A 23116-nucleotide genomic window follows, 5' to 3' on the forward strand; every position below is an offset into this window, starting at 1 on the left:
TCGGCTGGAGTCCAAGACAAGGAAAGTGGCATCTCACCACCTTGTAGTGTGGGGACTCCTTGAGCATCTGACTGAAACATGCTCTCAGAGTTGAAATCTAAATGCCGACTTTCCTTTTACTGGAAAGGTCAAGGACCAACTGATTCTGCCAGGATGAAACTCAGTGCATGTGCTGGACCACTGGCATTCCGCCATCTTCATTCCCCACGCGTAGATTCACCCAACCATCCTCCCTGAACTATCCGTCGCCCTGTGAAGGCTAGAGGGGCTTGTTTAGCTGGCTCTCATAGTCACTGCTGCTGTGGTTCTGCAGGGGGAGAAAGAGAAGCCAGGTGCTAGCTGCTGAATGAATCATGCCATGTAGGGAAGGCCAGGTCCACGTGTGTGAAATGAAAAGACAAAGGGGCATCCGTGGCCAATTTTGGCATCTTTACCATGAATACTGATGACTGCGTATCAGGACAGCTGGAGCAATTACTGGAAATTATAGAAAAGGCCACAGGAATGGAGTGTTCTAGAATCCAGTGTCCCAGCTGTATAACCAGCTGCATAGCCAAGGCCCAAGATAAATCCTGTCTGTGGGGCACTCAAGCTTTAATTGCAAGGGTAAATGAGGGTAGCACAGCACTTGGAGCACCTTCGAGGATGTCTGACTCCCCGAGGAAGTAACCATTCATCTGCCAGGATTCCATGACAACAACATCACCACTGCAGGTCTTAGGAAAAGCTGAGGCACATTGAAATTGACTAAAGTCAAACACTGTGAACACTAATATCAATGGGCACCCCCATTCTGTTGTCTGGAGGGATATAAAAATAAATGCATACAAATAACAATGGAATGTTTAACTCATTCACTTATACTATATTTATCAGTTTCAAGATGCATTCAAGATGCTCATATTCTCATGCTCACACACATGCACACACCCACTCATGTATTCAGAAAATCAGATGCAGAAGGTTTGGGAGGTAGCTTATTGTATAAAGTGCTTGACTTATAAACATTGAGGCATCGGTTTAATTTACAGAGCCTGTAGAAAAATTCCACTTGCCTATAATCCCACATCATGGTGGTAGACACAGGAGGATCCCTGAGGTATACTCTCAGTCAGTGTACCCTTCCTGGAGAGCTGCAGGCCAATGAGAGACCCTGTCAAAATAAAAGGTAGACTGTGTACCTGATGCATGCATCCTGGGCTTGACTTCTGGCAGCCACATGTGTGTACTTGCACATGCATGCATGCATACACACACACACACACACACACACACACACACACACTACCCCCACACAAACATGCATGCATGAAAATGATGCTGGAATATCTTTATCTCTTTTTATTACCTATGACATGTGGGTGACTGAACTGGATTTAGTCTTCTGAAGAGCTTCATGAGTCTCTTATCACTAATAAGTACTGTTATTTCCTAAGGGAGCTCTGTGAGTCTAACACGGGTTCTGCATAAACCGTGCTTTTACATTTTCTAAATATCTTTTACACTTGCAAAGAAATAGGACAACCTTAGCCCCAAGGCAACGGACTCTGACCTCTCTTATGCTTTCCATCTGTACCACATTCATCAAACCATAGGGTTTGGAATCTATAGCCTTTTTATGCAATTTAAGCAAAAGAACAGAGGAGGGAAAGCACTATTAAACCTCCCCTTGAGGGACCCCCAACAGTTTCTCGCACCATCTCAGGGATGGGTCAATGAAAGACCAAGACCTAACAACTTAGCTTGGGACAAGGGCAAACATTGGACTGAAAGTGTGGCTGTGCCTACTTGTCTTACCCAGTGGAATTTTGAACCTGAAGTCCTTGTATTTTGAAAGTGATACCTAGTATTTCCCCTACAATGGGTTGGAATGTTTTGGTTGTACCCCTCCCTGTCTCTGGGGATGTTTCAGATCTTGGGATAAACTGGCTTGAGTGGAGTTCCAAGATGGGAAAATAGGAAGAAATTAACCGGGATCCTAGTGTTTTTTCTTAACCAAAATTTTTGAAAATTTATGGAACACATGGTCTAATAATATGACAGGATATTGGCAATCAGGACAACCCTGGAAATCAGAGTTCCCTTGAAAACCTGAAACACATGGCCCCAATAATAATAATTTAAATTGACTTCCAAATGGAGCCACAGTGATTGCAAATATTTTGCAATTATGACACCTGAGGAGGTTAGGTAAAAACAATTGTTTGAGGCCAAAATAATTTTCATCATCACATCACTGCTAATTTTGTAACTGAATTTCTTTTTGGCACATTAATATTTGACTTCTTTTTAAAAGCATTTGAACTTGAATGAACAAAACCTGAGTTCCCACATTCCTTATATAATGAAATGTGATTGTGGTTGTCTATAATTCCTACTTTTCAATGAGTGAACATTCAAGTATGGTCTTTGTTACAAAAGATGGAAAGAATTTATTGGGAGATGTAAGGTTCTCCCTTCAGCTAATGCTACCACTAGTCCTTGATCATTTTTGTTAATAAGAAGAAACAACATGAGAGTCATCCAAAAATAATAGGTAATCCAAAAGGCATGTATATTGAAGTATGAAATGTTTTGTATTTGTTTTTGGATAAGGGTAAGTCTAACAGTATTGGCATTCTAATTACTTCAGATAGTATAATTAAGACATATTGCAAAGAAATAGCTCAGAATGTGAAATGTTGTATCTTTTAAAAAATATTTTATTATTATTATTTATTTATTTGACAGAGAAAGAGGGAGAGAGAGAATGCGCACTCCAGGGCCTCTAGCCACTGCAAATGAACTCCAGACGCATGCACCCCCTTGTGCATCTGGCTAACGTGGGTTCTAAGGAGTTGACTTGGGATCCTTTGGCTTTGTAGGCAAATGCCTTAACTGCTAAGCCATCCCTCCAGCCCGAGAAATACTGTATCTTAAAGCCTGTTTTACCTGGAATGCAAAATATCATAAGGGCAGAGCATATTTACAATCAGCCCCAGTTTAGGCTTCATCTCTCCATTCCATCACTCTCGACTTTTGTTGTTTACTTACGTCCTAACTCTCCACATTAATGGTTCAGGCAACTCTGTACCGGCTTGCTAAATAAATCCAACTAATTAATAAATATTTATCCTATGTCAAACTTCCAACTTAATTTGAATGAAGGAAAGGTCTGAAAATAAATATAACATAATGGCTCTATTGCCAGCACTTTGTACTTGAAAGATCCAATATTGACTATGAAGATATTGAAGTCAATGTCATAATGTTGCTGGTCACTGTGTGCAATGTTGTGTAAATCTACTTACTTCTTTAGATCTTAGATTCCTTGTTAGAAAAGGAGTTGAAATGGATGAGATAGGGTCTCATGATTCCAGAGTTTCCTTGGAATTTAAGACACTTCCTGAGAAAAGAGGGTGAGGATAGAATCAATATCTAGACAGTATTCTAGCTCTTTCTTATGTGGTACAGAAAATACAATTATGTTTATCTGTTGAAATACTGGTTACCCTGATAGTCTATGGGACACTGTGTCTGGCAAAAGACTGAGAAAAAGGACACTATATAATCTACTTCAGTTCTAGCATAACTAAAAGCATAGCCTTCTTTATTGTGATACCCGTGAAACCCTTGAGAAGGTAATGTAAGGCAGATTACACTCCTACAGCACATTAGACAGCTCATGCTGATGACAATTAGAGGCCTAAGGTTGAGTAACATCAAACTTTCAGAGAATATTAGAAAATGATGAAAACTTGTTTGAAAACGGCCTCAACTGAACAAATACATGGATAAATACATGTCAGAGAGAATCTTTAAAATATTCTTTTAAGTGAAGAGTATCTCTAGTAAACTCAGTGTCATCTTCCACATTTTAAGTGTGAGGATCTTTGTCCGGAGTCAGTGAGGGTCCCCTAATGTTCTCAGTGGTGACATGAAATAGAAGAAAGTGGAGAGATTATTACAGAGGACAAAAGGCCCCGTGCCCCTCCCCCTTACAGTCCTTGGGATTGCATACATTTTAAGACATTCAGAGTTAATGATATGATTGTCTGCCTATTGACCACATTTGAATGTTCTACTCCCCTTTGAAGGTGACTTTTCCATCATTTTTTACAAGAGCCTGAAATATAAACTGTCTACTCTCACCTCCTGTGTTTGCCAAAAGCCATTTCAGCCAGTTGAAAGGAGTCCATTTGCATATCTTTACCGTCATATTTCAAACTAGTGTAAGAACTGGCTTAGGGGTTTAGAGACTGCCTCATTTTTCAGACCTAATATCCTTCTGTTCTCTTCATCGTTGCAGAATGATCACAAGGTCTTCTGATAGAGTATGAGAGTGCAAATCAGGTTGCTTGGCAGTCACTTGACTCAATGTGTTTGCATCTCCTGGTGACCAAATGCTTTGCAGATGCTGTATCTAAAATATGTACATGTGTGTGCTGGGAAGAGATGGCAAAAGAAGACAAGGTGGGAAGCGCCTTCCTTGGGGAATTCCAGTGGGATACTTTCTGTTTCCCCACCAAGATATTCTTTAACTGAGGACTTTTCTCTCAGTTTCCTTTGACAGGTTCAAATAATTAAAGGATGCTCACCTTTCTGTGCAAAATAGTGTGTGAGCATGAAGGAGAATTTAAATAAAAGCACAGTATCATTGTGTTCTTTTCATTAGAAACAGAAAACACAGGGCTGGGGATATGGCTCAGTGGATAGTGCTTGTCCTGTACTAGTAACGACTAGAATTTGAATCCACAGAGCACATCCATAGTGTGTGGGTACCGCAGACCACCTCTAATCCTGGAACTCAGGAGGGAGAGACAGGGAATCTAGGGGCAGTCTGGTTAGATAGACTAGCTGGAACAGATGAGCTGTGGGTTCAGTGAGAGATCCTGTCTCACTAAGAATAAAATGGAAAGTGATACAGGAATATATCTGACATCAGCCTCTGGCCTCCATATGCGTCTGCATATCTAGCCATGTGCACTCACACAATGCAAGCATACAAGTACTCACTGCATGCACATTAACATGAAGAAACCCTCAGAAATATGTCTTAACTGATTATGAATGATCTTGCTTTCTCCCCTATTATATCCCCACTATACAATCACCTAGCAAATATATATCTGTATGTATGTTGTTTATGGTGTGTGTTATGTGTGTTTGCATGTGTGTGTATGGAGAAGAGAAAAGAAAAGGAGACAAGTAAGCGCTTTTAAAGTCAATAACTTTATGCCTCTTGTTTAAATCTCCCACAGAGTCAAACTTAATCCCAGCTTCTGAGTATGTCTGTACAGGTCCCTGTGTCTCCTGGTTTCTTCCTACCCAGCTAGTGGAGCCTCTCACCAGCTTTCCTTCCAGGTACTTCCTCCAGCTTTGTCGATCATGGCCCTTTTGGGATTGTCAGTCTCTTCCTCTTTTCTTGGTCTGATCCTATGCCCCGTGTCTCTTCCAGCTGGGTTTGTTTGGTCTCAGTGAATGTACACAGTTCCCCTAAAGAAGCATTTTGTCCTGCATATAAGCTGCACACTACATCCCCTAGGAACACCGTGCTGTACTCGGTCAAAATCAGATGCGCAGTAGCCACAGTGCTTCCACAGTTCACACATTCAGATAACAACGCTAGTTCAGAACTAGAGGTCTATGACTCACTTTAACTTCTACCTAGAGTTCCTATTTCCATTGAAGGAGAAAAATGCTCTTTCTTCATGTATAGAGAATGTGAAAAATGGTTGTTTCATTAATCAGTCTGACAATCCTAGTCAGTGATCTTACTCAGTTCAAGTCTATTTCCCTCCCTAATCCAATGGGTTGTCTGTATTTATAGGAGTATTTTCAGTAATAGGTCAATTAGGATAGAGTTACTCTGTTTCTTTTCTTTCTTTTCATTAGAAACAGAAAACACAGGGCTGGGGATATGGCTCAGTGGATAGTGCTTGTCCTGTACTAGTAACGACTAGAATTTGAATCCACAGAGCACATCCATAGTGTGTGGGTACAGTTTCAAAGTTAAATAAAAAGAGTTATTCTTTTTTTTTTTTTTTGGTTTTTCGAGGTAGGGTCTCACTCTGGTCCAGGCTGACCTGGAATTAACTGTCATCTCAGGGTGGCCTTGAACTCATGGCAATCCTCCTACCTCTGCCTCCCGAGTGCTGGGATTAAAGGCGTGCGCCACCATGCCTGGCTAAAAAGAGTTATTCTTCTTATTTAACTTTGTTGTTGTTGTTTTGAGGTAGGGTCTCGTTCTAGTCTAGACTGACCTGAAATTCACTATGTAGTCTCAAGGTGGCTTCAAACTCACAGCCATCCTCCTACCTCTGCCTTCCGAGTGCTGGGATGAAAGGTGTGTGCCACCACACTGGCTAGAAAAGATGACTCCTAACAGGCCTTGTTAGTAGTCTATGCATATTTGTTCAGTCTTTACCACAGCCAAGAAGGAAGGATTATTGTTTGCACAGCTGATAGGCATTCCAGCCCTGATGAGAACCTGGGTATCCTACAGCCACAGCGCATGGTGTCCTGACTCTCCCTTGGATCTAGATTCTGAATGGGACTCTCTCCTTTGTAGGCATAGCACAAGTTAGTCTGTGTCAAATAAATAGAAAGAACAATAGAATCAAAAGAGTGCTGGGAAGATGGCGCAGCAGATAAAGGGTTTGCCATTCAGGCATGAAGACTTTAGCTGAGATCACTGGCACTCACCCAAAAAAAAAAAAAAAAAAAAAAAAGCAGGCAGGGCAGCCTGTGCTTATAACCCTTGTGAGAGGAAATGGAAACATGAGAGCCCAGGAGAAATCTAGCTTTGTCTGTGAGCTCCAAGTTCAATGGGAAACCCTGTCTCAAATCTAAGGTGGAGAGTAATTGAGGAATACACCTTACTTAGACCTCTGGCCTTCCTACCCATATCCACCCACCCCCTACAAACATGCATACAGCCAAGTATACACCACACAGCCACATGCACAAGGAAATATGGTAAAGAAGAGCAAGATGATCAAACCCAACACACATGGCAAAAAGAGATTCAGTTGCCTTCCCCCATCTTAAACGAAACAGCTAGCTTCCACAGTTAACTATTGGTCCCATTTCCACGTTCACAGAACTTCCAGACAGTGCCTACAGAGCTGTGCTTGCCATAGAGATGCAGAGCTAGGAAGTCATGCATGTCAGCTTATGAATTTCTCACATTTTTTTAAATTATTTATTTATTTATTTGAGAGCGACAGACACAGAGAGAAAGACAGATAGAGGGAGAGAGAGAGAATGGGCGCGCCAGGGCTTCCAGCCTCTGCAAACAAACTCCAGACGCGTGCGCCCCCTTGTGCATCTGGCTAACGTGGGACCTGGGGAACCGAGCCTCGAACCGGGGTCCTTAGGCTTCACAGGCAAGCGCTTAACCGCTAAGCCATCTCTCCAGCCCAATTTCTCACATTTTTGTTACCAAGTGTAGAATGTCTTAGGCCAAGTGGAGTGGGACAGATGTAGGAGTCTGTCACTTGGATAACTGCCCCACATTTGGGGCTGTGGAAAGATGCTGGATAAGCACCCATCTGATAGGTGGAGAAAAACTCAACGTGGCGGAGGACTGAAGAGCTATACAAAACCAGACAGCGGAGGGGTTTCTTTCTGCCCAACTACTTCAACATGGGATAGCCGGCCACTTCAGCAGCTTTCAGGATGTCTTTGTCTTTTCTTTAAGCAGAATCCATGGTCTGAATAATGACTTAATTATCTCTTTCTTCCCCATATTTGGTAACACTTTAATATGGCTAATTCAGTACAACATAGCCAGTGCTAGAACCTACTATTTGCACTGGATGAAACTGTCGAAAGAGTGCAAGAACATGCTGGCATAGAAAGCCAGGCTACATGTGCATGGAGAAGCACAGCCCTCCATGTCAGCATTGGTAATTACAGTCTAGAAGACTAACTAAGACAGATGCATAAATCACAATGAAATAAAATGTACCAGAGGAGGTTACAGGAGAGAAATTGCTCATCCAGAGAATATAAAGGCCTTGAAAAATTCATAAAATTTTGAATAATAAATACGAGGTACAAAGAAGTTTTCCAAAATCAGAAATACTCAAGTATATGGCTACAGCTTTATATATATATATATATATATATATATATATATATATATATATATATATATATATATATATATTTTTTTTTTTTTTTTCTATTTCAATTTTTAGTGTTGGTGGTATTGGGTTGCATGTTACCCCAGGACCAGGCAGGAAGTCATCGTGATCAGTGATCTTTGGTAGCACATATGTGAGATCAGCTGCATATGGAGGTGACTTTCCTTCTCCTGTCACCTTAATTAGTTTTTCTGGCAATGGTAGCTGCACTTGCAGTTGAATTTTTATTAAGATTTAAAATTTAATCTTTTTTAGAAAATAATGATATAATGTCAATAAAAAGAAAAGTATATTGTATATATAGCAAGTTACCTGTAATTAAAAACTAGGAATTGCCAAAATTCTTAGAAAATATGATAGAAGGTTGAAAGCTGGAAGAAGTTAGTAGAATCTGTTCTTGAATTTTAAAAGCTTAAAAGGATTTAATATCTGTCAGTGTCTTCTGACTGACTTTAAAGAGGGCTTGTGTAACTTCTAAAAATGGGCACTCAATTTAGAACAAAAACTAAGAATATCAGTGTTTATCAAATGTAATTGCATAATGTTTTTCATATATTCTGAAATTATCCTTAGTCTTAAGAATGCTACATAATGATGGAGAGCATGGGAAAGGGGAAATTTATTAGTTTTACATGAACAAATATCCATATATTATATATATGGGCTGAAATATTTCAAAAGATATGTATATAATGAATATGAAATATGATTAGACTCAAAGGTGTTTGTTGTTCTATTGAGGTAGGGTCTTATTCTAGTCCAGCCTGACCTGGAACTCACTCTGTATCCTAGGCTGGCTTCAGACTCACAGGGATCCTCCTACCTCAGCTTCCCAAGTGAGTTCTGGGGTTAAAGGTGTGTATCATCACACTGGACCTAGACTCAAACTTTGTAAAGCAAAAGAAAAAAGATTATATAATCATAAGAATATGCATTTATTTATTATATGATTAATATGTGATAAAATAGATATTGAGGGCTGGAGAGATGGCTTGGCAGTTAAGGCATTTGCCTACAAAGCCTAAGGATCCATGTTTGCTCCTCAGATCCCATGTAAGCCAGACACACATGGTGACACACACAAAGTGGTGGAGGCTTCTGGAGTTCAATGACAGCAGCTGGAGGCCCTGGAGTTCCAGTTCACTCTCTCTTTCTCCCCCCACCCCATGTGTGTGTCTTTCATGTGGTCTCACCATCTCTTATAGAAAATGGCCAGTCTGTTGAGCTTGCCTCAAAAAATATTTTTAAAAATGTAGATATTGAGAGGCTGGAAAGATAGCAGAGCCATTAAGACACATGCCTGAAAAACCTAAGAACCTGGGTTTAATTCCCCAGTAATTACATAAAGCCAGATGCACAAGGGGTCACACGATTCTGGAGTTCATTTGCAGTGACTAGAGACCTTGTTGGGCCCATTCTCTCTTTCTTTCTCTCTCAAATTTATAAAAAATAAGTAAATAAAATATTTTAAATAAGTAAATAGTGAATATAATGTCTCTCCCCCACCCCAGAACACTATCATTAAACTGATGGTTCTGGTACTAGTGAGGAAATACTAAAAGAGTAAGCATAGAAAATATTCTAACCAAAATATAGATGGCAAGAAATGTTCTAAAGACATTTATTGCTTATTTCTTATTTGCTTTGATATTCCAGAGTTGATTCACATTAGAGTATTGATTTTTAAGTAAATTATGTTACATTTTATGCCGTATATTAGAGATGCCTATCAGTAATCAAATCTTAGTATTTTTGATTTATTTTTATGGAAGGCTATTGTAAAGGCAAATTATTTAAATGAACATAATTACCCATGCTTGATTTATCTCATGCAGGGCACAATTTTATTAAGCTTTACTTTCTAAGGGTATTTGGCAAATTCTTAATGTCAAATTGAAACAGCCCAGGATTCTGTGGAGTCTAAGAACACCATCATGAAAGGAGAGAGCCTTCAAATGCCAACAAGGTACAGCTGGCTAATGACCTCACACCTGAAATGCACTGAATTGAACCCAATTACAGGCAGCTCTCCATTATTCCATTACTCCATTACTCAAAGAAGGGGAACCAAACTGTAGGTAACGTAAAATTCATTCAGAGAAAGTTCAGGGAATTTGGAGCATTTCACCTTAGTTTTTCTGAGTCTCTTCTTGGAACATGGTTTATGAGGGGTAGTGTTTCTATTAATTTGTATCTACCAAACACTGAGACTTGGAACACGAATTTTTAAAACTTTTACAGGTATTGATTACTTCCACTTGGGAGGAAAATAAAACAAAACAGAAGAATTTGACCTATCATGTAATATTTGAAACCTAGTTTGCATAGCATGCTATTTTCTTCACAAAATTGTGCTTAGATGTATTAATGCCCATGTAAGCAACTGTTTAATGAAACAACCCCTTTATTTGGACTTAAATAGTTACTAGATCTTCATGAATTTTCTTTTTTTAACATTAATGATGTATAGAAATAAATTGTGAACTTTGAAATATATTCTTTCATATTTAAAAAAAAAATCTTAGGAAAATGCACAGTATGAGATTCTAAGTGGTTGTTCCAAAATTTTAGAAGAGACTTGCAGAAAATTCCATGTATATTTCTGAAGCAATGATTCCCCTTTAGGGAGATTCACTCTACCTTTTTACAGGATAATTAAGAGGATTTTTTTAAGTCTCTGTCAGTATTTCTTCTTATTCTACCTATGCACACCTATAAGAAGGGCCATTATAATATATTTATAAATATTTCTTAATACAGTGGATTGGACTAGTTTGCTGTATTTGTTATGTCCAAAGAATCCCTGGTCAGAGAGCTGAGGTTGAAATGACCATATAGAAGCTCCTTCAAAGTCACTATTTATACATAAAAGCACTGACAGTAGCAGGCATCTATAATGTCATATTATTCTCAGCACATGGCAAGGCTTTGAAAGAATTACATTCCCTTCATTTCTTCAGCCTCTCTTTCATCTTCTTTTAAGATTTTCTCTGTGTGACCTTCTCTACAAACGAGAAGCCAGTCCAATGTCACTGGGAAATTAGGGTAGGGTCATACAGGACCATCTAAAGATTTGCTTTAGACAAAGCTCTTTTTATAACTGTCTAAAAGCTATGGGCTATTGAAAATAGGCTGAGACCAGACTCACTAAAACCCATAAGGCTTAAAGGGGTATTTGAGGTGACCTTTCACCCTTCCCTTATCAGTGAGCCCTCCGAGGGTTTGAAGATCACTATTCAGGTGTGCCTTCTATGAGTCCCCCTTCCAAAACTCCAGTTTTGTCTATTCTCTTTTCAGTCTGCAAGATTCGTGTTAAATAACTAGTGAACAACCTATTGGGCACTGCAGATTCTGTAGCGCTGTGTTTGCAATTAACAAACAACTCCTAATAATATATTCCTTAAAAAAAGATCTTAGGATTTCAGACTGTTAATAAAAGAACATGTCAGTAGTAAGAGCAATGGAAGCCTGGATCATCTAGATGTATCCACTCATCCAGACCTCTAAGTGGGAGATAATGCAGTGTGCTGCTTCGAAGCTTATTTCTATGAAGAAGCAAGTTCTCCTTCAAGTCTCACCAGGGAACTCATTTCATCATGTATCTCTTCAAATTGTTTTCTGGGGACTGTGGGATTCTAGAGGAGTGAGTTGGAAAAGCAATGCATGAGAATATTTGTCAGCACAGGGTGAACGTGCATTCTTGGTCATGTCCCTGTCAATGTACACCAAGGTGAGAGCCAAATGTGGAGGGCTACCTACATTAGGCAGTGTGACTTGGGACATGTTATTATGTCTCTGAGTGCCTTGGTTATATCAATTCACAATGGTGACAAGAATATTATCCATGTTGTGGAATTTGGTGAATTAAGTCAGTTCTTATCTGTACAAACCTACATCTGGCTTCTCTCTCATGCTTCCTCCTTTGAAGTTCATTTTTGAACTGAAAGCATACATCACTCTTTCATTTAATTGATATTTAAATTATTTATAGCTGGAATAAGTTATTTCTCCTTCCAAATACATTTATATTTAAAGACACATTTAAAGCTTAGGTTTACATATATTAAATATCTAGGTTGTAAAACTTGCCAATTGTGTAGTCTTAGGCAAGAGAGCTAACTTACTTTATGCCAATGAGAATATTAATCTGACAATTGAAGATCATATCTGTCTTAGAGATTATTGTGAGAAAATTAACTGGCATCTACCAAAGATATTTTAATCTTTGTGCTTCAAGTGAAAAAAGTGAAAGTTTAACCACACATACTGGCTAAGGCCAAGAAAGGAACTCATGAACTCACCTACGAAGTCCAAGGAGAGACAAGTTCAGGGATGCAGCTGTTGAAATAATGTCCCGATGGTTTACCTTTGCTCCACTTTTCTTTTTTTAAATTTTTCTCAAAACATATATTTACCTCTCAGTACATCTCTGAGCACCTTTGTCAGAAGCTCTTGGGCATGTGTAGATATGCCGCTCAGCACCGCTTGCCCTTCCCAGCCCTTGGTGATGAGGCCCCTGACGGCTTGCACAATGGCATCCTTGTTGATACCAAACACCTTCAGCAGCTCAGCTGGCTTCCCACATCTTGGTACTTGGCCAACAGCCAGGTGGGTGACAGTCACTCCAGGCTCACCCCCTGCTACAGTGGACGCTGCCTCACCTATGCCACCTTCCTAGTAATGGTACTCCACAGTAAGGACCCTGTCCGTGGTGGCACGGGCACTCTCGAGGATGAGCATTCTGTCCAGGGGCTTGATGGTGAAAGGGTCCAGCACACGGAAACTCATCTTGTCTTTCTTCAGCATCTCAGCAGCAGCCAAGGCCTCATGCAAGGTTACACCAGCTCCAATCACTGTCACCTGGCCATCCTTGCTCTTCAGAACCACCTTGCCTTGTCCGACTTTGAAATTCTCATTATTATTGTAGATGATGATGTTTTCTGGGAGGCTGGTCTGGAGAAAGCAGATGCCCTTTGTATTGGCTGGAATTCCACTGCCTTCTCTATAGCAACTCTGTCACTTGGGTAAAAGGGAGTTGACATGGGGATTGACCGAAACATGGCCAGATCTTCCAGGGCCATCTGAGAGGGTCCATCTTCTCCAAATGACACACCACAGTGAGAGCCACGCAGGTTAATGGTGCTCTTAGAGATGGTCGCCACAAGTATCTGGTCGAAGGCCTGTGTGAAAAAGGCAGCGAAGGCGCAGCAGAAGGGCACTGTCCTGTTGCATGTGGCACAGCCTATGGCGAGGCTCACCGTGTTCTGTTCGGGAGTGTAGCACTCAGTACAGCGGTCTGGGCGCTCCTATTTGAAGAGCTCCGAGAAGGTGGAGTTCTTGGTGCACCCATCCAAGACGATGATGCGGTTGCCGGCATGGCCTAGTTTGGCTAGGGCTAGCCCATAGGCCTTGCGAGCGGCAATCTTGTCCCAACTTTGCAGCTGGGTGGGGTGGGCATACAGATATTGGCAATGTCCACTGAGGGGATATCCTCCTGTGGTGGAGAGGCAAGTACCCTCTTTTTGCTCTGAACCTGGCTGTAGATTTCTTGGATGATCTGATCAGCCTTGTTTTGGGGATGGGGCTTCCCATGCCATGACTCCTTGTCTTTCACACCTATGATCCCACGGCCTTTGATGGTCTTGGCAATGATAGCTGTTGGCCGGTGTATGGCTTGGTCAAAGGCCTTACACAGGTCCTCCACACCGTGTCCATCCACAATGATGGTGTGCCAGCCAAAAGCCTCACAGCATCTGGTAGATGTCCACTTGGTGCTGCAGTGGGGCCAGGTCACTCCGGCCCAGGAGGTTGACATCAAGAATGGCAATGAGGTTGTCCAGCTTTTAAATTGCAGCAAAGGCCATGGACTCCCACACAGAGCCTTCTGACAGCTCCCCATCACCCAGCACGCAATAGACCAGGTAGCTGGCCTTGTCCAAGTATTTGTCTGTGTTGGCCATCCCACAAGCAGCTCCAAGGCCTTGGCTCTGGGAGCCAGTGGCCACATCAGTGAAGGCTTGTTTAGGGACAGGGTGCCCGTCCAAGTCTGAGCTATCTTCCTCAGATTCAGGAGCTCCGCCTCAGGAAGGAAGCCGGCCTCAGCCCAGACTGCATACAGGATGGGAGCTGCGTGGCCCTTGGAGAGCACAAAGCCATCGTGTGAGGGTTCCGGGGGTCCAGGGCCTTGAGGGTGAAGGAACCCCAAGATGGGGACCCCACACTCTGCCCGGATATGGCAACACCCCAAATCACTCACGAGAAGCGGTCTTGATGCAAACTGCAAGAGGATTTTATTCCAAGCGCGCTGGGGCCCACAGTCGTACACCGCACAGGGGTAGAGGACTGCAGAGCCCCAAATGCAGGAACGGGACAGTTTTTATAGGGTTTCTAACAAAGCCTGTGCATTAGACCAATCATTTTTTTTTAATATCAGGAGCCTGCGGGGTGCGAGCCAGTCAGTTTGTGCCACTCCATAGTTTCTAAGCCAATTAGTTTAATTTGTTCAAGCCCCTCATGGACAAATCATTCTCTTATGACCTTGGTGGTCAGCATTTGCGCAGGTCCTTGGGTGGGGGTAGCAGAGTGTGGTATCAGTCTCCTATGACCTTGGTGGTCTGAGGCAGGCTGCTACAGCTTATGCTGCGAGCTACTAAGGCTTACAGTGTGGGCTATTAAGGCTTATGGTGCAGGCTATTTACAGAAACCAAATAAGTGGTTCACTTCATTACTCATTTCCCATCCTTGAGGGCTATCTCATGCCCTGTTACCTAGTTTTATATTAGGAGCGGGCTCTGATATAATGAGAAGAGGGAGTCTTTACTTGCTTCCAACAGAGAGTAAAGCCTGGAGTTTGAGGTATGCAGGGGCCCGCTTAAGCTCCCTTTGGAGCGTGATAGTATTTCTGGGCTTCTGAATTCTTGGGCCTTTCAAGGGCATGGTGTGGAAAAAGATGACGGCCATGATCTCAGCGGACTGCAGCAGCATGGGGAGGCCTGGATGGGGTTAAAACGCCACCGATTGGCTATGTCCTTGAGGGTCTGCAGCCTCCGCTGGGCGGGCCTGTGGCAGCTCGGTAAGGGCGGGCGAGGACCAGAGAGAGCACTGCTCCTGCTCCACGTTGTCACTGGTTCCCTCAGAGTCAGTTCCACGGTTTGGTGGCCCTGTTCTGAAGACGTCCTCATTGACAACAGGGAAGTGTACTTATAGCTTCAGGTTTAAAGAGAAAAACATCTAATTTTCCCCCAAATTCCCTTCCTCTTTCACTTATTTTTGTTGTTGTTGTTATTCCTTCTTTCTAGTGAAACCTAGGCTGGCAACTCCAGATCTTTCCACCTGTGCCTCCCAAGTTCTGGGATGATGGGTATGTTCTACCTGGCTCAGCTTCCCAAAGGTTCTAATGAGGTTCTGCACCACTGCTAAATGGACCTGGTTTGGTTCACATACCACCTGGGACAAAATGACCATCTGTAGACACTGGCTACCAATTGATCTACTTACCTAGGCTTGGATTCTGTGGTCTTGCTTACCTGAGGTCAACTGACTTGATCTGCAAGTATAGATGCCTGGGATAATCCAGAGGGTTCTGTCCAAGAATGGGTAAAGTGTACTGGCAGGGTGTATACCATAGAACTTATGGTAAAACATTACCTCTCCTTCAATGGGCAGCAAGGTACAGAAAAACAGTGGAACACATTTCAAGGGCATAGAGCCTTAAAAATTCCTTCAATATATGACATAAGTCAAACTAAGAAAAGGAGTCTCCTTCAACTTCCTCAGTAATTGAAATTATTGTACCATATACATCCACATAGATATTCATGTTCATGCACATACAAACTCATACATCATATGAATGAAATATTCTGTGTGGTGTACTTTAACGTGTTTTATGTAATATAGTAAAACATATGCATACTAGACATGGTATACATTCCATAATGTTTTAACTCATTTTTAAAGAAAGATGCCACCTTTGTTCATTGGTATTTGAGAATAGTCATTGTGAATGGTAAAATGAAGGAAAGTTTTATAGGCTAATTTTACATCTGGCACTACTGGTTTATTGGAGCAAATACAAAACTCATATGAATGTGGTTAGTACCGGGTATTGCATTTGGTAATGCATTTCGTTCATTTTATGCCCCCTTTAAAGTGCATATCTGTGCCTGTCACTTTCAAATTTGCACCATGGGCTTTATAAACATTATGGGACCACTGTACAAAGCTGCCAAATGAGTATTTTGAAATTTAACTACAATGCAGCTGGTCACAGATCTGAGAGTGGTTAACAAAGGATGGAAAAACAGAAAAGAAGAGAAAGAATAAAGGGAGAATGGGAGGGAGAGAAGAAGGAAAGACAGAAGGGAGGAAGGGATGGAGAGAAGAAGTGAGAGAGGGAGGGAGGAAAAAGAAAACAAGAGAAACAACAGGTTCCAGGTAGAAACATTTGTTCCAAGGGTCTGCCGTTGGCTCTGTGTTTCCCATTTTGACTGTAGCACGGCACACAGTAAGACCCGCGAGCTCCCTCTGGGGCTGTGAAAACTTGAGATCACAGTTTTGGGTCTAAAGAAGGCCAGAAGGTTCTTGTTAGAAATTCAGTCCTCAGCTACCTATGAAGAAAACAAAGACCCTTGATCTTCCCACGGAGGGCTTCTCATGGGGCCCTAGTGGTCAGTAACCCAGTGAGGATTGTTAAGAATTTAACTGGGCATCTGAGAAAGAAGCGAGCTTTCTGTTATGAAGCATGACGTAGAAATGAACATTTGTGAGGGGTTTGCAGGAAAGGGGCACATAAGGCTAAAGCTACTCTGCAGATTTTTAATATTTCTTTTCTGAAACTTCCTTAAAAACATCCTTTCACCCTCGCTGGAAATTGGTTTTTATTGTTATTAGATTACAGGTGTGTTGTTCCAGGGCGATCTCTCTTTGCATGCATAGTTCTTAGAAAGAGGAAAACTGCTTGCTGTTCTCCATAGTCTGACATGTAGAATTTGCCCTTGACGTCTGTGGGAAGGCTGCCAGAGCCTCATAGTGATCTGGCTAAGGGTTATGTACTGAGCATTCTCTTGCAGTAGTAGGTGCCTTTTAGGTACCTGGAGAAATCCCACTATACTCTCTGGGAATTCTTTCCAGTTCTTTCCACTATACCTCTTGCCTACAGACCTCTTTGATCTTCTGGTTCCCTGATTGAAAGGAAAGGAGGAAGTAGGGAAAGGCATAAAGTTCACGCGGAGCTCCAGGTTTTGTAGGAGGAGGGAAATAGCAGGTCTAGACTTCCGTGAAAGCAGCCTCCAGGCGTGGCCAGAGATGACCCGGATAGTGGGCAGGAACTTCTTTACAATCTAAATCTTCTCAAGATCGAAGTTGGAGGGAAAGTTGAGGCATTAACTTACTCCCCAAACAGATAAGCCTTTCATTATGAGACTTTCTTGGAAAGCAAGTTTGACAAGTTTGATATTTATACCCAGACTGTGAAGTTTACTGGCAAGTTCAAAGGCATACTCCATTACCTCAGGCAGCTGCAAGTGGAAAGACGTTTAGCTGTCTTTTCACATGCATGATGGAAACACTTAAGAAGGCACAATTTTTCCAAGGAAAAGACTGAGGTTAGGTGGTCAACACTCATGTTTTAATGAGAACTATTATATTGTACAAAAAAAGGAAAAAGAGAAATGTAATTAAGTGGTTTGATCCTTCCCTATTTTGCAATATAATCTTCATTATCTGGTCCATTTCTTCTGCAAAGCTCAGAAAACTAGACTCAAGGCATTTATATATAAATACATGTAACACACACATTTTTCATAAAGCTATCATATTTATTTCTATGAAAAGGAAAAGACATTATCAATTGCACATATAGTTTTAAAATATGTTAGTGTCTCCTGTGTTTACCAGAATCACTGTATCTTTAGCCCTTAAAAACAATATGACAGTTTTTGACTTTCAGAAGGCTTATGACATAACAGGAAGGCTGAATAAGGACTTTCAAAAGCGGGAGCCATGCATAGATACTATAGTCAGTAGTCTGACAACAGCTCATTGCTGACCCTGATCTAAGCATGTCCTCAGTTTCATTTTCCTGTAAAATGAGAAAATAGCTATTTTACCAATTCAAATAGACAGGTTCTGGTCTCTTTTTCTTAGTGGGGAATACCAAACTTATTGTGAAGTAGTTTCAAGACATGATTTTTATTCAACTCTGTAAGATAGCTCACAAAGGAGGTAGAATGTAGAAGTGTGAGGTCCTTGGGATCCCCATTATCTGAGGCTTTTCGAGGTGTCATAACTGTGCAAGAAGGGACATGGGGAGGGTTGGGGGAGTGCTTAATATGACACTTATTCACATGGGGTGAATGTGAGAAACATGTCTATGTATGTTTTGTGCCCCACATTTTCACATTAACTGATGTATATTTATCATAACTCCGGCTCTCAAAATGGATTTCCTACCAAGCATATTTCTGAAAAACTTTGGAATTGAGATCTTCCAAACAATTCCCTGGACAATTTATTTTGAGTAGGTATGTCCAGTGTGTGTGTGTGTGTGTGTGTGTGTGTGTGTACATATCTGTGTGCACAGGCATATGTTCCATGCACATGCACATGAGGCCAGAGGAGACTATAAAGTGTCCTCTTCGGTTGGTCTTCTGCCTTATTTCCTTGAGCTTAAGTCTTTCAGTGAACCTCGGGCTCTTTTTTGCAGTCAGACTGGCTGATCAGTGAGCTCCAGTGACTCCTCTGCCTTCAGCACCTGGCCCACATGCATGAGCCACGCTTGTCTTTGAGTGGGGTGCTGAGACTTGAATTCAGGTCCTCACACCTCTACAGCAGGTGCTCTTACCTGCTGAACCATCTCCCCAGCACACACGTGATTTTTTAACCCTATAGTTTGAGATTAATTTCTTTAGGAAATTTTTTAAAAAGCCTGAAAACATTGAGAACAATTTTACTTGGACCCTTTCAGAATGATACTTGTTAGAATTTTTCCCAGGAATTAACCAAATAATAAGTCTGGTAGGATAACACCAGGATGGAGTTAGAAAGCATTCAATGGCTTTTTGAATCTTACTGAAGTTTGGGGTTTCCAAAACCAACCAGGACAAAAACTTTAGTTTACAAATGAATGCCTGTGAAAATCAGTTAATAGTAACAGCTTGGAAGTCAAAGAAATGGGATTGTGCTTTAGGAAGCCTGCACTCTGGTTACACGTCAAATTAACCAGGAAATTGCTGTATCCTGGTTTCCAAATAGAAGACTGCACTCTGTGCTTCAGAAGGTTTAGTGCTGTGTTTAATTGGCCTGCTTTGATTAGGTTGGCTTGGTGATTCTTTCAATAAAAATCCCAATATAGTGATTTTTTTTTTTTTTTGAAACAGGGCAAATACTCTAAATCTAAGTACAACAGAATTCGCTGAGAGTCAGAAAGCAGGAGCTGCAGAGGTGGCTCAGTGATTAAGAGCTCTGGTGTCACAAGTGTGAGCAGCTGTTTGGATCCCTAGAACCCAAATAAAACACAGGATGTGGCTTCATGTGGCTGTGGGAGCATATGACCTGAGAGCAAGGTGGGCAGAGACAAGAGAATCCCTGGGGCTCACTGGACAAGCAGCCTCACTGAAGCACTGGAGAGGCTCGGGTTCAGTGAGAGAGTCTGCCGCCAAAGAGCACGTCTAGAGACAGAGAATGCCTGACTTTCTCTTCTGGTTTCCACCTACACTCCCCCCTCCCCTACACACACACTCACAAACACAACTTTCCCTCTCTTCCTCTCTCTCTCTCTTTCTCTCTCATAGGCTTATACACACACACACACTAGAATTCAGAGTAAGGACAAGAAATGCAAGAAACTAGTCATATAGAGGGCTAAATAGTTCATCAGATGTAGTAAGTGAATGAGCATTTTAAAAAAATATATATATTTTTATTTATTTCTTTGAGGCAGGGTCTCGCTCTAGCCTAGGCTGACATGGAATTCACTGTGTAACCTCAGGGTGGCCTCAAACTCATGGTGATCCTCATGCCTCTGCCTCACAAGTTTTGGGATTAAAGACATACAGCACCACACCTGACTTGTGAATGAGTATTTCTTAAAATTGTCCTTTCTTCCTAACTTCCTTTCCTTCTTTCAGAGAGAATGGGCACAACAGGGCCTCTAGCCACTGCAAGCAAATGCCAGATACACGAGCCACCATGAGCAGCTGGCTTACATGAATTTTGGAGAATCAAACCTGGGTCCTTAGGTTCCACATACAAATGCCTTAACTGCTAAACCATCTCTCTAGCCCAACAGCAGACTTTCAATGTATCAAAGCATTTGGGTTACCTATATTGCATACCTACATTCTCCATCTAGGACAGTCCTTGAATCCATCACCCTGTAATTTAAGATGGTTTTAGGGGTCATTTCCTAGGATTTTATGGCATTGAGCTGCAGCTTCGCCTACTCCCCTTCATACTTGGAGTTGAGTCTGCATGCACACTTGTACTTTTACACCATTATGATTATCAAGTAACCTAGAATGGATGCTAGCTAATGCTAAGGTTTTGTTAGTATGCACCTCCTGTGATACATATACGGTTTTATAAACTAGATCTCAGACCCAAGCACCTGTTTATGTCCACATTTGGCAGCACTTGCAAAGAATTATCTCTACTACCAAAGACTCTTTATGTTGGGTTCCAGGCTGCATGGCCAGATCAGCCTGATCAAGTCCCATGCCATGTATGGGATGATTGGGGTCATTATGTGCCTAATGACCATCTCCACTCATAGGTTCATTTTCAGCCTTAGCTTGACCAGCTTTCCTTGATGTCCCAGCTGGTCTCATGAGTAAGATTAGAATCCATACTACAAAGAACCTGGGATTGGGGAACAGATAATGTTCCTATCAAGGATGTAAGATATTAAATAACACTCTGCCCCCCACATCTATGGCCTTTCATATGGGTACAATGCATTTGCCTTTACCCCTCAAAAGACCATGCGCTGAGTCCTAAAATATAAATTTATTCCAGCAGGAGCAAAAGAGAATTAAAGAAATTGTGAGTAGAAATTAAACTCTTATTCATTATTCTTTGCGTGTGTGTGTGTGTGTGTGTGTGTGCGTGTGTGTGTGTGTGTGTATGTGGAGGTCAGAAATTGACCTTGAATATCTCCCTCTATAATTAGCCACTATGTTTATTGAGTCAGGTTCCCTCACTGAACCCAGATCTTACCAATGCAGCAAAACTAGTTAGAGAGCTTGTCCCGGGGAGCTGTTAGCCCCACCTCCAGAGTTCTGGAATTATAGCTATGTACCACCACAAATGACATTTATGTGAGTGCTGCAGACAACTTACTTGATGCTCTCCAACACAAGATACTCCAAAGGACTTCACTCACTTCACTGGGAATGCTAAAAGAACTAACATGCACTTTTCATAGGTAACTTAGATTCAAACACTGATAAATTTTATTGCGGGTACTAATGTATAAATGATGCATTTTTACATATTTCCTTTATAGATATGTTCATAACATCTTCTAAAAAAGCATTAATCTAGCATTATTGCTGCATACTTCAGACCCAGTCTAAATAATGTTTGCAAGTTGTTGTGAGAATATTAAGAAGCATCCCTGTTTATAAATTTTTATGTGGCATTTCACTTAAGAGATGATTACTCAATAAAGTTTATATTTTTCCAAATCAAGGTATTTGACGCACAAGTCTTCTGCATTGAGTCATTAGTGATGGTATCCTACATGAATCTTTAAAATAGTTGTAGTGCCGAGTGGATAATTGTTGGTTTTCCATTTAGTTATTTAATCCTTATTTTATGGGCATTTCTAGTAGTTTTGTCCTATAGCAAGTGTCATAAAAAAAAGACAACAAAATACTTAAGAAATTTATATTCCAATGCAGAGTATGGGCATAAAATTATGTTAGTATAGTAAGAAGTATAATGAACACCATAAGAAGTACATGAGATAATTGGTAGGGGGATTTCAAAAGTGGGAATAATTATGGGGTATTCTTGAAGAACTTTTGACCTCAGTGAAACCATGTTTCCTCAATGATTAGGGCAATAGCAATGTCAGATATCAGCATTTCTGCCTGGCAGCATTGAAGGCCGCCCATAGTCTCACATGATTAATGTAACTGGGACAGCAAATGGTCACTGGGGAAAGAATGATTCTGTACTCCTTCATTTCCTCATTCCAGTGCAAACTTTTGAGGATATTATTATAGGAATGAGTGAAAGGCCACAGACTAAAAAATAATGAGGGCTGAATGGATAGCTTAGCAGTTAAGGCATTTTCCTGCAAAGCCAAAGGACCCAGGTTCGATTACCCAGGACCCACGTTAGCCAGATACACAAGGGGGAATACACATCTGGAGTTCGTCTGCAGTGGCTGGAGGCCCTGGTGTGCCCATTCTATCTCTCTCTCTCCTCTTTCTCTGTCAAATGAATAAAAAGAAAATAATAATAACAATAATAATAATAAGGTTCTTGACCAAATGAAACATTAGTTTTCTTTGTTTCTTCTCACAGGGAAGTTTGAACTCTTGAAAGGATTTGCAATAATCGATGGGAAATAAAGGGTTTAGCATCCCCAAATAATCCACTGTCACATTTATAGGTGTCTCTTACAGTCTTGCAGTGAAGCACCTAAAATAATTGCTGCCTAGGCCACTAAGCAGTAGGTTTTAAATATCCCTTCCCAGGAACTGATAATAAATTTCACTAAGGTTAAATATGCAAAAGAGCAAGACCCACTGGTCCTTTCTCAGCCAGACAGAAGATGTATAGTTATGTCCTTCAGAGCTGCACAAAGAAATCAGGCAGAGCACAGCTCTGATAAACCAGTTCTGCAAGACTTGTCTAAGTGCTGTTTTCTAAGGAGTTTTTGGAGAACAGGAAATATCTCTGCCTTTGAGGGAGGAAATGAGCTGAGATAGGCTATCAGGATCCTGGCCTTGGTCCCTCTTTAAAATAAGCTGGTTCAC

General features: G+C 41.3%; 1 pseudogene; it reads right to left on the minus strand.

Moving 5' to 3' along the window:
* Positions 1 to 587: 587 nt before the first annotated feature.
* Positions 588 to 23116, minus strand: part of LOC101604961 — a 28159-nt pseudogene continuing 5630 nt past the window's right edge.

The sequence above is a fragment of the Jaculus jaculus genome, chromosome 4, assembly GCF_020740685.1.
Source record: "Jaculus jaculus isolate mJacJac1 chromosome 4, mJacJac1.mat.Y.cur, whole genome shotgun sequence".
In the NCBI taxonomy this organism is placed as follows: Eukaryota; Metazoa; Chordata; class Mammalia; order Rodentia; family Dipodidae; genus Jaculus; species Jaculus jaculus.